Source organism: Diabrotica virgifera, chromosome 1, assembly GCF_917563875.1.
Source record: "Diabrotica virgifera virgifera chromosome 1, PGI_DIABVI_V3a".
Lineage (NCBI taxonomy): Eukaryota > Metazoa > Arthropoda > Insecta > Coleoptera > Chrysomelidae > Diabrotica > Diabrotica virgifera.
Window position 1 is genome coordinate 87,975,375 of NC_065443.1, and position 10,886 is coordinate 87,986,260.

At 33.0% G+C, this 10,886-nt stretch overlaps 1 long non-coding RNA gene across 1 annotated transcript; it reads right to left on the minus strand.

The window, feature by feature from the left end:
* Positions 1-444: 444 nt before the first annotated feature.
* On the minus strand, positions 445-2,265 carry LOC126879105 (uncharacterized). Its single transcript, XR_007695976.1, has 2 exons — positions 1,590-2,265; positions 445-1,499 (listed from the first exon to the last, which is right to left on the minus strand). It is a non-coding gene; the product is annotated as an uncharacterized LOC126879105 (long non-coding RNA).
* Between the last annotated feature and the right edge of the window lie 8,621 nt (positions 2,266-10,886).

Here is a 10,886-nt window from a genome sequence, read left to right on the forward strand (position 1 = left end):
ATTAAGTAGTGAGATAAAAAGAAATGAAACTAGTCGAGCTGGGAAATTTAGCGATATTAACTTATACATTTAGATTGTATTGATTGTGTACCACCTTCAGACGAGTTTGGAAACTACCACTGTCACAGTGACAGTTTTAGTTGACATACTCCTCTGATATGTGTAAAGGTGGGAAACAATCAATATAAAATAAAATTTAAAGGTTAATTTCGCTAAATTTCCCAGCTCGACTAGTTTCATTTCTTTTTATCTCACAACTAAATATGTTGCCCGTCTTTTGTGCTATTTTGCCGGTTATTAGGGCACTCATCACTGTACATCCTTGCTGATGTGACAATACCTCCTATCTGTTTTTTCATGAGTTTTCAAACTCATGAAAAAACAGATAGGATGTATTATTACATCACTGACAATATGTGGCCATACCAATTAATACATCCTTGATAAATATAAACATTTTTATTGAACAAAATCTTTTCATACATTTTTTTAATGCAATTTACTGATATTCCTAAATATTTCAAAAAAATGTGTCACATTTGCTTTGTAAACCTTTCTTTTGCCTTTCGTAGCCACATATTCCGTTTCCTTCCTGGGTTTTTGTAGACCACTTCTCTCAGCTGATTCTAAAAAAAATAAAATAAATGGTAATTTTTCTATCCTTTACAATTAACAATCAGAAGAAATATTTACAGGTAATAATATGCATAAATAATAATATTTTGTATTTTGACAATGACGTCTGATTTGGAAGTCGAAAGATTAATAAAATTATTTTTTAAGTTAAATTGTGGCTTATTTCCCAATTAGAATAGTTAATTACAAAAATGCCTCAAATAACTGGCTTCAGAACAATAAATAATTCGTTTCATACCAACATTCGTCCAAAGTCAATTATACCTGTAGTATTTCCATGAAAAGATTCTTTAAGTGAATTTTGCATAGTTTTCTTTAAAATATCTCTATCAGGTCAGAACACAAATTTTTTTAACCTAAGACACATTATATACAAAGTATTTTTGAAATAAGTTGATACCGGGTAGGGTGAAATACTAAACCTATATCCCAAATCTTTATAATCTAAGTTTAAGCTTAGTTTAGCTAAAGTAAGCAATACTTGATCACTTGGTGACAAAACCGTATTTTGATGGTATTTGATAAATGGTGTAATATACTTTAAAGCTATTTTAAAAACATTGTAATTTGCTAAACCAGTACCTATAATTTTTAGTTTTGGCATCATCATTTTCTATACTTTCACAAGATAAAGCTAATTTCTTAAGCTGATATTTAAAATCCTGTGTTAATGTTAATGACATAAAATGTATTTGTTAATTTTTCCATTGTAATATATGTTTGACTATTTGGCAAAATCTTGTCTTCTACTAAACTAGCTTTTATACCAAATAACTGCTATCTACCACTAACTATCCACTGTTTCTAAATCTACTAAAGTAACAGTAATGTATCATTAATGAAAAATGTGTAAAATCATAGACCTACCTAGTATTTGTAGAATATAAGACAGTCCAGTGTCTTCTAAAGTAACAGTAATGTATCATTAATGAAAAATGTGTAAAATCATAGACCTACCTAGTATTTGTAGAATATAAGACAGTCCAGTGTCTTATAAATCATTTCAAGAGGAATAAAAAAGCAATTTTTTCTTGTAGGTACCCTTTTCTTTTAATTCTCCTTTGGTACCTTAATTCCCATTTTAGATTTTGGGGAACTCATTTCATTGTGTTTATATACCCCATATTTATTGAAGGAACCCAATCTGGATTGTTATTATCAGTTAAGTCGGCTGGTTTTCCTACAAGATTAGACTGTTAACATCTTCAAAAATGGTTAATGTTCAAATGTTGTAACTTACCAGATATAAGATGATTACAGTGGAATTTCCATTTTGCTAGTAAAATCTTAATATTTTATTGCATTTTACCATTGTTGTTGTCTCTCAGATGATCACTATAACTTATTTAGTTAAATTGGTTCAGTTTTGTGCTTAGAATGTAGCACTGATGGTAAGTGGTAAAAGCTAACTTTATCACGATTACTTTGCATTTCACACTTCAAAACACAACACCAATGAGGCATATTATCTTTCTAAATTAATACTTCCAGAGAAAATGTTAAATTAATCTTTGTACAACAACTAAAATGATCTAAAACCATAAGAACCTGATAGAATAATATTCAATGTTTGCCTTCCGGTAGCCATATTGATTTAATTTTGACAGCATCTTGGAACGGCCTATTGTGGCAAATGTATCATATTTTTCAAAATTTTGGAATGCATTTAAATCGTAGAACAATTTTAACTTTTGATTTTAATACAGATTTTAATTCTCTACAAGTATTCTCTCATGACTTTTGATGTAAAATAATTAGGGAAGCAGGAATTCAACAATCCAGAATTTTACATTGAGTTTCCTATGGCCCTTTTTACGATTCACCACCACCACCCGGTATAAGATCAAATGTGTACGGGCCATTCCATTTCAAATCACTCAATTTTGGAGCAAAAAAAATTTTGGACCTCCGATTTGTCTGAAAATTGGTATATAGCTTCTACGGGACGTAAAAATAAGATATTTAAGGTCAAAAAATGTTCTTCTTCTTTTTTTCTCAAAATGTTATTTTATGCGATTTTACAGTGATTTGGTGTTTATTTATACAAATTTGCATTTTCTATCGTAAAGTGTCAATGGAAAACATAATATTTTAATAGGAGGGACTCAAAAATGTCATTATATGGCATTATAACAAGTTACTTTGATTCAAAACAAGCTTTTGATCAAATTTTATAGTGTAGAAAATGTTAAAATACCGTTTTTTACATTTTTCTCCATTCCCAAAATACGTCATAATCGATTTGGCTGAAATTTTGCCCACAGATAGACAATATATAGGACTTTAAGTGGTGAGAAGGATTTTAATTATATTACAATACCAAAAAAGTTACATGAAATATTATAGTCAAAAATATAGGCGTCTACTCTAAGTACAATTAACTCGAAAATATCGACCTCACGACAAAAATTGTTAAAAAAAAATTGTAATAATTGTAAATACGATTTATTTGGAACAATTTCAGTTCCTACTATTTTTGTCGAAAATTTAAAAATGGCGGAGATATTGAGCAAAACAGGTTCTCCTTTAAAATCAAGATGGCTGCTAACGTAACGGAGGAATTCATTCGTGATTTTAAATTTAGGCTACTATTGACTCCCCTAAAGATCAGAAAAATAAAATTTTTGGGCAGCTCGGCATTCAAGGTCAAATGCTATCCCGACTGGACTAATATATACTTTTGAGTCTGCTATTACTGCATGTAACTTTTTTGGTATTGTAATATGATTCAAATCCTTCTAACCACTTAAAGTCCTATCTTTTGGCTATCTGTGGGCAAATTTTCAACCAAATCCATGATAATGTATTTTGGGAATGGAGGAAAATGCAAAAAACGGTATTTTAACGTTTTTTACACTATAAAATTTGATCAAAAACTTGTTTTGATTCAAAATAACTTGTTATAATGCCATATAATGACATTTTTGAGTCCTTTCTATTAAAATATTATGTTTTTTATCGATACTTTACGACAGAAAATGCAAATTTGTTTAAATAAACACCAAATCACTGTAAAATCGCATAAAATAACATATTGAGAAAAAAAGAAGAAGAAGATTTTTTGACCTTAAATATCTTATTTTGACGTCCCGCAGAAGCTATATACCAATTTCCAGACAAATCGTAGATCCAAAATTTTTTGTCTGAGTGATTTGACATGGAATGTACCGTACTATTTGTCTAATTATTTCATAATAACACAAATAATACACAAAAACATACATTCAATGATCGAAAATCATTTAAAAATATGGGAATGTAAACTCTTGTGACGTAAAGTCAAAAATATAAGTCTCCCCACCACCGTCGGACAAGACAACCGTAATAAAGTCTAATAACCGTGGAAGTGACCAGATAAAATACAATTTTTAAATTGAAGTATGTCAAACAACTTTTAATAAAATACATACAAAACGTAACGGAAGATAACTGAACCAATGCCGTAAACCATGTAAAAAAAAAGAGGAAGAAAGATTGTGGATTTTTGGTAACAACATTAAAGAACTTTGTCAATCTATATCTAATCATTAGAGAGTTATCAAGTAACCCTAGGAGAATACGGTAACGCTATGTTACTCTATACTTTACATGTTATTTATAACGTTACCGTATTCTCATAGAGTTACTTGATAACTCTCTATTCCAATCAGACCGGACAACGAATCCGAAACAGGAGAAGTGGAAGACATGAAAATCCATAATATACAGTGCTAGTCCGTACCCCCCTTTGTATCTTTTGAACGGTTATACCTATAATAGTGAAATTTGGAAGACGGAATTAAACGGACGTAGGCTTCTTAACAAGTCATGACAGGTGACGTAATTATGACAGATGACTTTACAGCGTGAAACCTCTATACTCTGGGTATAGAGATTTTTGAAGAGAAGAACTGAATAAAGATGGGTAAAATAAATGATAAGAGATTTAAGACGACAAGAAGAGGGGCTTAGCTCAGGAAAAAATTAAAAGGGCAGAGAGACACTAAATCTCAAGTGAGTATTCGGGCTAGCTTCAATACACCGAATATTGGCTTTGGAGATATGAGAAGAAAATTTGGTAATGAGATGATAGTAACTAGGAAGGAAATGAGACTGTTAATACAAAAATGGAAGGAAAATAGATAAGAATGCTAGAGATAAAATAATATCGAGTTACAACAAAGAAAGAAGAAGAAAAAAGGGCGCCAACTCGAACGAACAACTCGGCTCTCAGAACCAAGAAGTTGGACAGGTTCGAGATTTTGAAGTAACGAACAACGGTAACTCTATGACACTGGTTACAACCACCTGAAATACAAAATACTAAATACTGATCTTGTCTTGCTATGTTATATACTGGTAATACAGACTGAAATAAAACACCAACCTTAATACATACAAATATATTAATAATAAATATTAAATGTTAACACTTTACATATAACGCAACGTAATAACAGTGATAGTGGATGGGGAAAAGATAAAATAGGACCGCAAAGGCCACTCAACAAGCAATTATCCACTATCACTGGCCAAGCAAAAGTATTAAAATCAAAATCCAAATCAAAAGTCCGTCAGAATAGCACTAAGTCCTTACAACTAAAAAGTTAGTAATTATTTCCTAAATTGAACTACGCTAGAGTGAGATCCACAACAAGAACGCTACGGTTACCAAAAATAATAAAGATCTCACCTAGCAAAAACACTAATAAGTAAATATATAATGAGTTATATAAATGAGTTATATAAATGAGTTATATAAATGAGTGATATAAATGAGTTATATAAATGAGTTGGTCAGTTACTCTTTATATACAATGTAAAAACCTACAAGACATATTCCCTATTTGAAATCCGCGACAAACCTTTAACGACCCCTTCCCGATCAAATTTTTAAGCTACAATTATTATTTATAATGATTATTGAACAAGACCTAATTTTATTTATTGGAAACTACTACTTATATTAAATAAAAAAAAAACCAATGACCTAAAACCCTATCTATCAAGAAATATGTACCTAGTTTACCTCAATTGTATGCATACAAGAAGTTTACAGTGCAAGCAACTATAGAGTACCCAAAATATGTAAATAATAAGATTAAACAACTTATCTTAACCACAAGTCCTATTTAAAAAGGTCCAGATAGGAATGAATTTCCTCTTGGCACGGCAAAAACTAGTGGGCTGCTGTGGTGATAAATCCAATCCTGGATGTTGTGCAATAGGTACTATCCAATCCAATCAAAAGTAACTCTAGGGGTAACCCATACCCTAGCTGCTTACAGTAACTGGCACATATTTATATGATGGCACATTAAATGATGATACAATCTATATAAATTGACTAGGCTAAGTGTCTATGTGACAAGTAGCTACGGGACGGAATCTAAAATAAATTTTATCAATTTAATTACATTATTTATAACACTATGTGTAGACAGCACAGAGTCACTGCACTGGAAACCAAAACAAAAAAAACTCAGGTTAGGTATACATATGTCATGTCAAACTGAAACTAACTCAAATCATCAAATCAGACATGGCAGGGACATGCGCATGACATGTCTGATATTCGTTAAAACTTTTTTATATTATTACCTCAAAAAAACCTAGAGCAAAAAGTCTAATGAGAAATTGGAATTTAACTTTAGCACTAAAACATATGGCCTTGACTGTTCCTTTGCAAATGGAAACGAATATCCTTACCGTAATATAACTTATAATGTGACATTTAAATTATTTCTTAACTGAAATTAATATCTACAGATAACGAACGAGATATCTAGGATGGTGAATTTGATTTTATAATGAAGAAATAAAGAGAAATATATCAATATACTCACTTGAGCAAAGCAACACATCGGCGGTATTATAACCTTTTTCCTTTCTTGTAAATAAGTCTCCAGATATAACTACTGCTTGATTTTTATTAGTCTGGGTTATTGGCTGATGTTCGAGGTCTTTTAGTTATATATTTTCCCAATTTTGCCCAAACTCCGTCACCTAAGTAATGACGATGTGTTGCCTCTTTGTGAGTTCGTGACCAACTAAACTAGAAATCGACAATCATCGATTTTCTTTCTATTGGCGCGCCTGTGCACCGAAAAATCGTAGTTGGATCTTCGCGGGCGTCACCCAAGGATTTTGTAGAGGGGTATATTTTAATCCAATTTTAATTAAAGTAATTTAATTAGTAGCGTGATCGCTACATTCTCCCTCTTCTCCAGCAAAAAAAGGAAAACTCTACAAGTTTCCTTTTTTTTTTTTTCCAGAACTAACTGACGCTAGGCGAACCTGAGGATGGACACGGTAAAGGAGAAACGTTGTGGTTATTTACATATTTAATGTTTGGTATAAAACCATAATTATGGTAGGCTCAACAGCCATACTATTTGCTGAGGAGACAGAACAAAAATCAGGACGAAGTCATACAGACAGTATAGAGGCCACGCGAGATATCTTTAATGGTACTTGCAGAAAGTATAGAACATAGAAGGGATGTGTAACTAACCGACATACGTAACTGACTGACATAAGTTATTCAACAAGATAATTTACTTTAATTTAGTAAAACCAAAGATAGAGAAAAACAAATAATTACGCGTTAATCACTAACATTCTAAATATAATTATACAACCTTATAGAGTAAGTTAACTCTTAACACTACTTACTATCTACATTCTCAAGTGTTAGTAAACCCATGATTAAAACTAAATTACAGGTGTGTATTAACAACCCTTAACACAATATAACTAAGAACCATAAACAACAATTAACCTAAACGCATCCTATTAACTTTACCCAACATTGACACTAGAGCGAACAAATTCTATTAATCACCCCAGAATTCAATGAGGGACTAATTCATTAGGACCAGTTAAAACTACATTACTACAAACCTAAACATATATGATATGGTTCCGGATATCAACACCTAAAACTCAAGGTAAAAGATAATCCATAACGTCTACTTGCTTTCGTAGCGATAGGAAGACACAATCTAGGTAAAGATACTAGCAAGCGCACTATACGCATAGTATAGGGTATGCTAAAAGGTAAAGATACTGGCAAGCCCGCATCTACTCGTGGTAGAGGGTATGCACAAAAGGTAAAAGGTAATAAAAATCCTAAGTGTAATACCTAAACTGTACTATTGACGTGGTCCAATTCTTTACTCACGACAAGCACAGAGAAGGACAGATTCTTAGGACTTTATAATAATCAAGATAAAGATAAGATATACATTCAATCAAGATATAGATAAGAGATAAACTCATCAAGGTAAAGGTACGAGATAAACTCAAACTAAAGGTAAAGATAAACTCACTTCAGGTAAAGGTAAAGATAAACTCACATCTACCTTTTCATATTTAAGGCAGAAGAACATCTACTAACATAATGCTCAGTAGGGAGACAAATAAGGTAACTCACATACTCACAGCCACTAATCCAAGCAAGTGGTAGAGACAGGTAACCAAACTTACGGTAATAAGATATGTTAAAACTCCAATCATTTAAAAGATAACAGCATAGGAGATGACAACCAAGTTAAACAGACTGACTTACTGCTGAATATCAGAACGATCCAATTCTACATGACACATTCTAATTTCAACCTAAGAGATACTCTAGGAACAACTTATAGATATTAATATATTTTTGAGCCAAGTGAAATGCCCAAGTCCAGGGTGATCAGTCCTGAACCCACGCTAAACCCTGACACAGTAAGTAAGTGAATGCATAAGCTTTATGGCCATGGTCCACGAGCTCACGCAACCGTCAATCAAAGAAAATATTATAGAAACGGTTTCCTAACTATCCCTATAAATATCTATCTAACCCAGAATTCAAGATGGGGAAAATTCCCATTATCCATCCTGCACTCCTATGATATATAGTTTGGACTTTAAGAGACAACCAACAGCAAAATGAACAAGTCCATAAACTAAGATATTAACCAACATTAAGATAAGATAATATAAGATAAAATAAGATAAAAGGCATAACAACAGATGTTAACCAGGTAAACAGAATAGATAAATAGATCATAAATAACAAACTGGCCCTCACAATTTAATCTTCATCTGAAGATGAACCATCTGAATTGTCAGACAAGTTATGTGGACCTACAGTCTTATCCTCAAGTAAATCTTTGACATGAAACCTTCCTAGTTTCCTGCCGGTGGAAGTTTCCTTCAACTCATAAATCAAAGGGGAGATAACCTTAATAACAGTGCAAGGTATGTATTTTTGACACAACTTGGCAGATTGGAAATTCACTTTATCTGACTTGACAAAATTTTTCTTCAAAACGGAATCTCCGACTCTGAACGATAAGGCTCGCTTTCTCAGGTCATAACGGCACTTATTTCTGTCATAAGATGCTTTCAAACGTTTGCGAACATCCACATATATGTCAGGAAGATGCTGAATATCTTCTAAGCGGTGTAACTTATCTGATATTGCAGGAAAATTAGTGGCATTTTCTGAGATTTTACCAAAATAATCACCAGAAAGAGGAACCTGACGACCAAACATTAAGTACGATGGAGGACATTTGGTTATTTCGTGAGAAGAAGTCCTGATAGCTTGTACTACAGAGTGGATATGAGTATCCCAAGCTCTCTGATCAGGAAAAGAATATGATCTTAAAGCAGTCACGATTGATTTGTTAACTCTTTCAGTATGATTAATTTGAGGATGATAGTTCGCATTGTACCAGATCTTTTGTACATTATATTTAGACATGAGATCACGAAAAGCCTTGGCTGTGAACTGGGGTCCATTATCGCAAGACACGATCTGTGGAACACCATAAATTAGGAAAACTTCATTCTCAAGATACTTGATAATGGCTGAAGTAGTTGCTTTAGACATAGTATGCACCAAAGGAAATTTTGTAAAGTAATCAACAACTACTAAGGCATATTGAGCACCTTTATACGACCTAGGATAAGGACCAATAAGATCTAAAGATATAAGTTGGAATGGAAAATCAATCCGTCGATAACTACCCATTAAACCTGGTTGGGGAAGATTTGTCGACTTACACGTAGCACAAATTTTGCATCGGGCGAGATAACTACGAATAGTCTGACGCATCTTCGGCCAGTAATACAGTTCAGATATACGACAGTAAGTTTTGTAGAAGCCAAAATGAGCTGCAGTAGGATGGTCATGAAAAGTGGCCAAAACCTCTGCTCTATTTGCTGTTGGAACGACTATCTTCCATTCCGATATTCCAGTAAGGGCATCCATAGAACTTACCACATGTTTATACAACACACCATGCTCAACTTTAAAATCAGGAAATTTACCTGGAACATTCTGGACATCATACAACATTTTTTGATACCAGTCATCTGGTTGTAAAGTAGATAAATCTAACAAGTTAATATCAAAAGTTCTCGATAGTGCATCAGCGACTACTACACCTGCAGCTTTACGATGAACAATTTTATAATCATATTGTGCCAATTTTAAAATCCACCTAGCCAAACGAGGAGATGGGTTCTTCATACTCTGTAACCACACCAAACTACTATGGTCAGTTATGACCGTAAACGAACGACCTTCCAGAAAATATCTGAAATGCTCAATACCCGTAATTATGGCTAACAACTCTTTTTCAGTTGTCGTATAATTTTTCTGGGCTTTATTTAATTTCCTGCTGGTGTAGGCTATAGGGTGTTCTTCTCCATCTACAATTTGATAGAGTACACCACCAGATGCTGTGTTTGAACAATCAGTCATTAAATAGAAAGGCTTAGTGAAATCTGGGGCTACCATAACTGGGGAGTTGGTGAGAGCCTCCTTGATTTTAATGAAAGCTTCATTAGCTTCAGGAGTCCACACAATGTTTTGTCCCTTTTTCCTATTTTGAAGCAAATCAGTGATAGGGGACAACAAGGTAGAATAAGACTTAACAAACTTTTTATAATAGCCCACCATTCCTAACAATCGACGGACCTGGGTGGTATTTTTAGGCACAGGAAAATCACGAATAGCTGACACCTTGTCAGGGTCAGTATGTAAGCCATGAGAATCTACAACATATCCTAAAAACTTAATAGAATCACGACAAAAGCTGCTTTTATCTAAGTTAATAGTCAAATTTGCATCTTTGAGACGCTGAAACAACTGTTGCAATACAGAGATATGAGTGTCGAAATCAGGAGTAATGACTAGAATATCATCAAGATAATATTGACAATAGGGATCTAAAGCAGGACCTATTACCAAATCCATTAATCTACACATAGTCTGG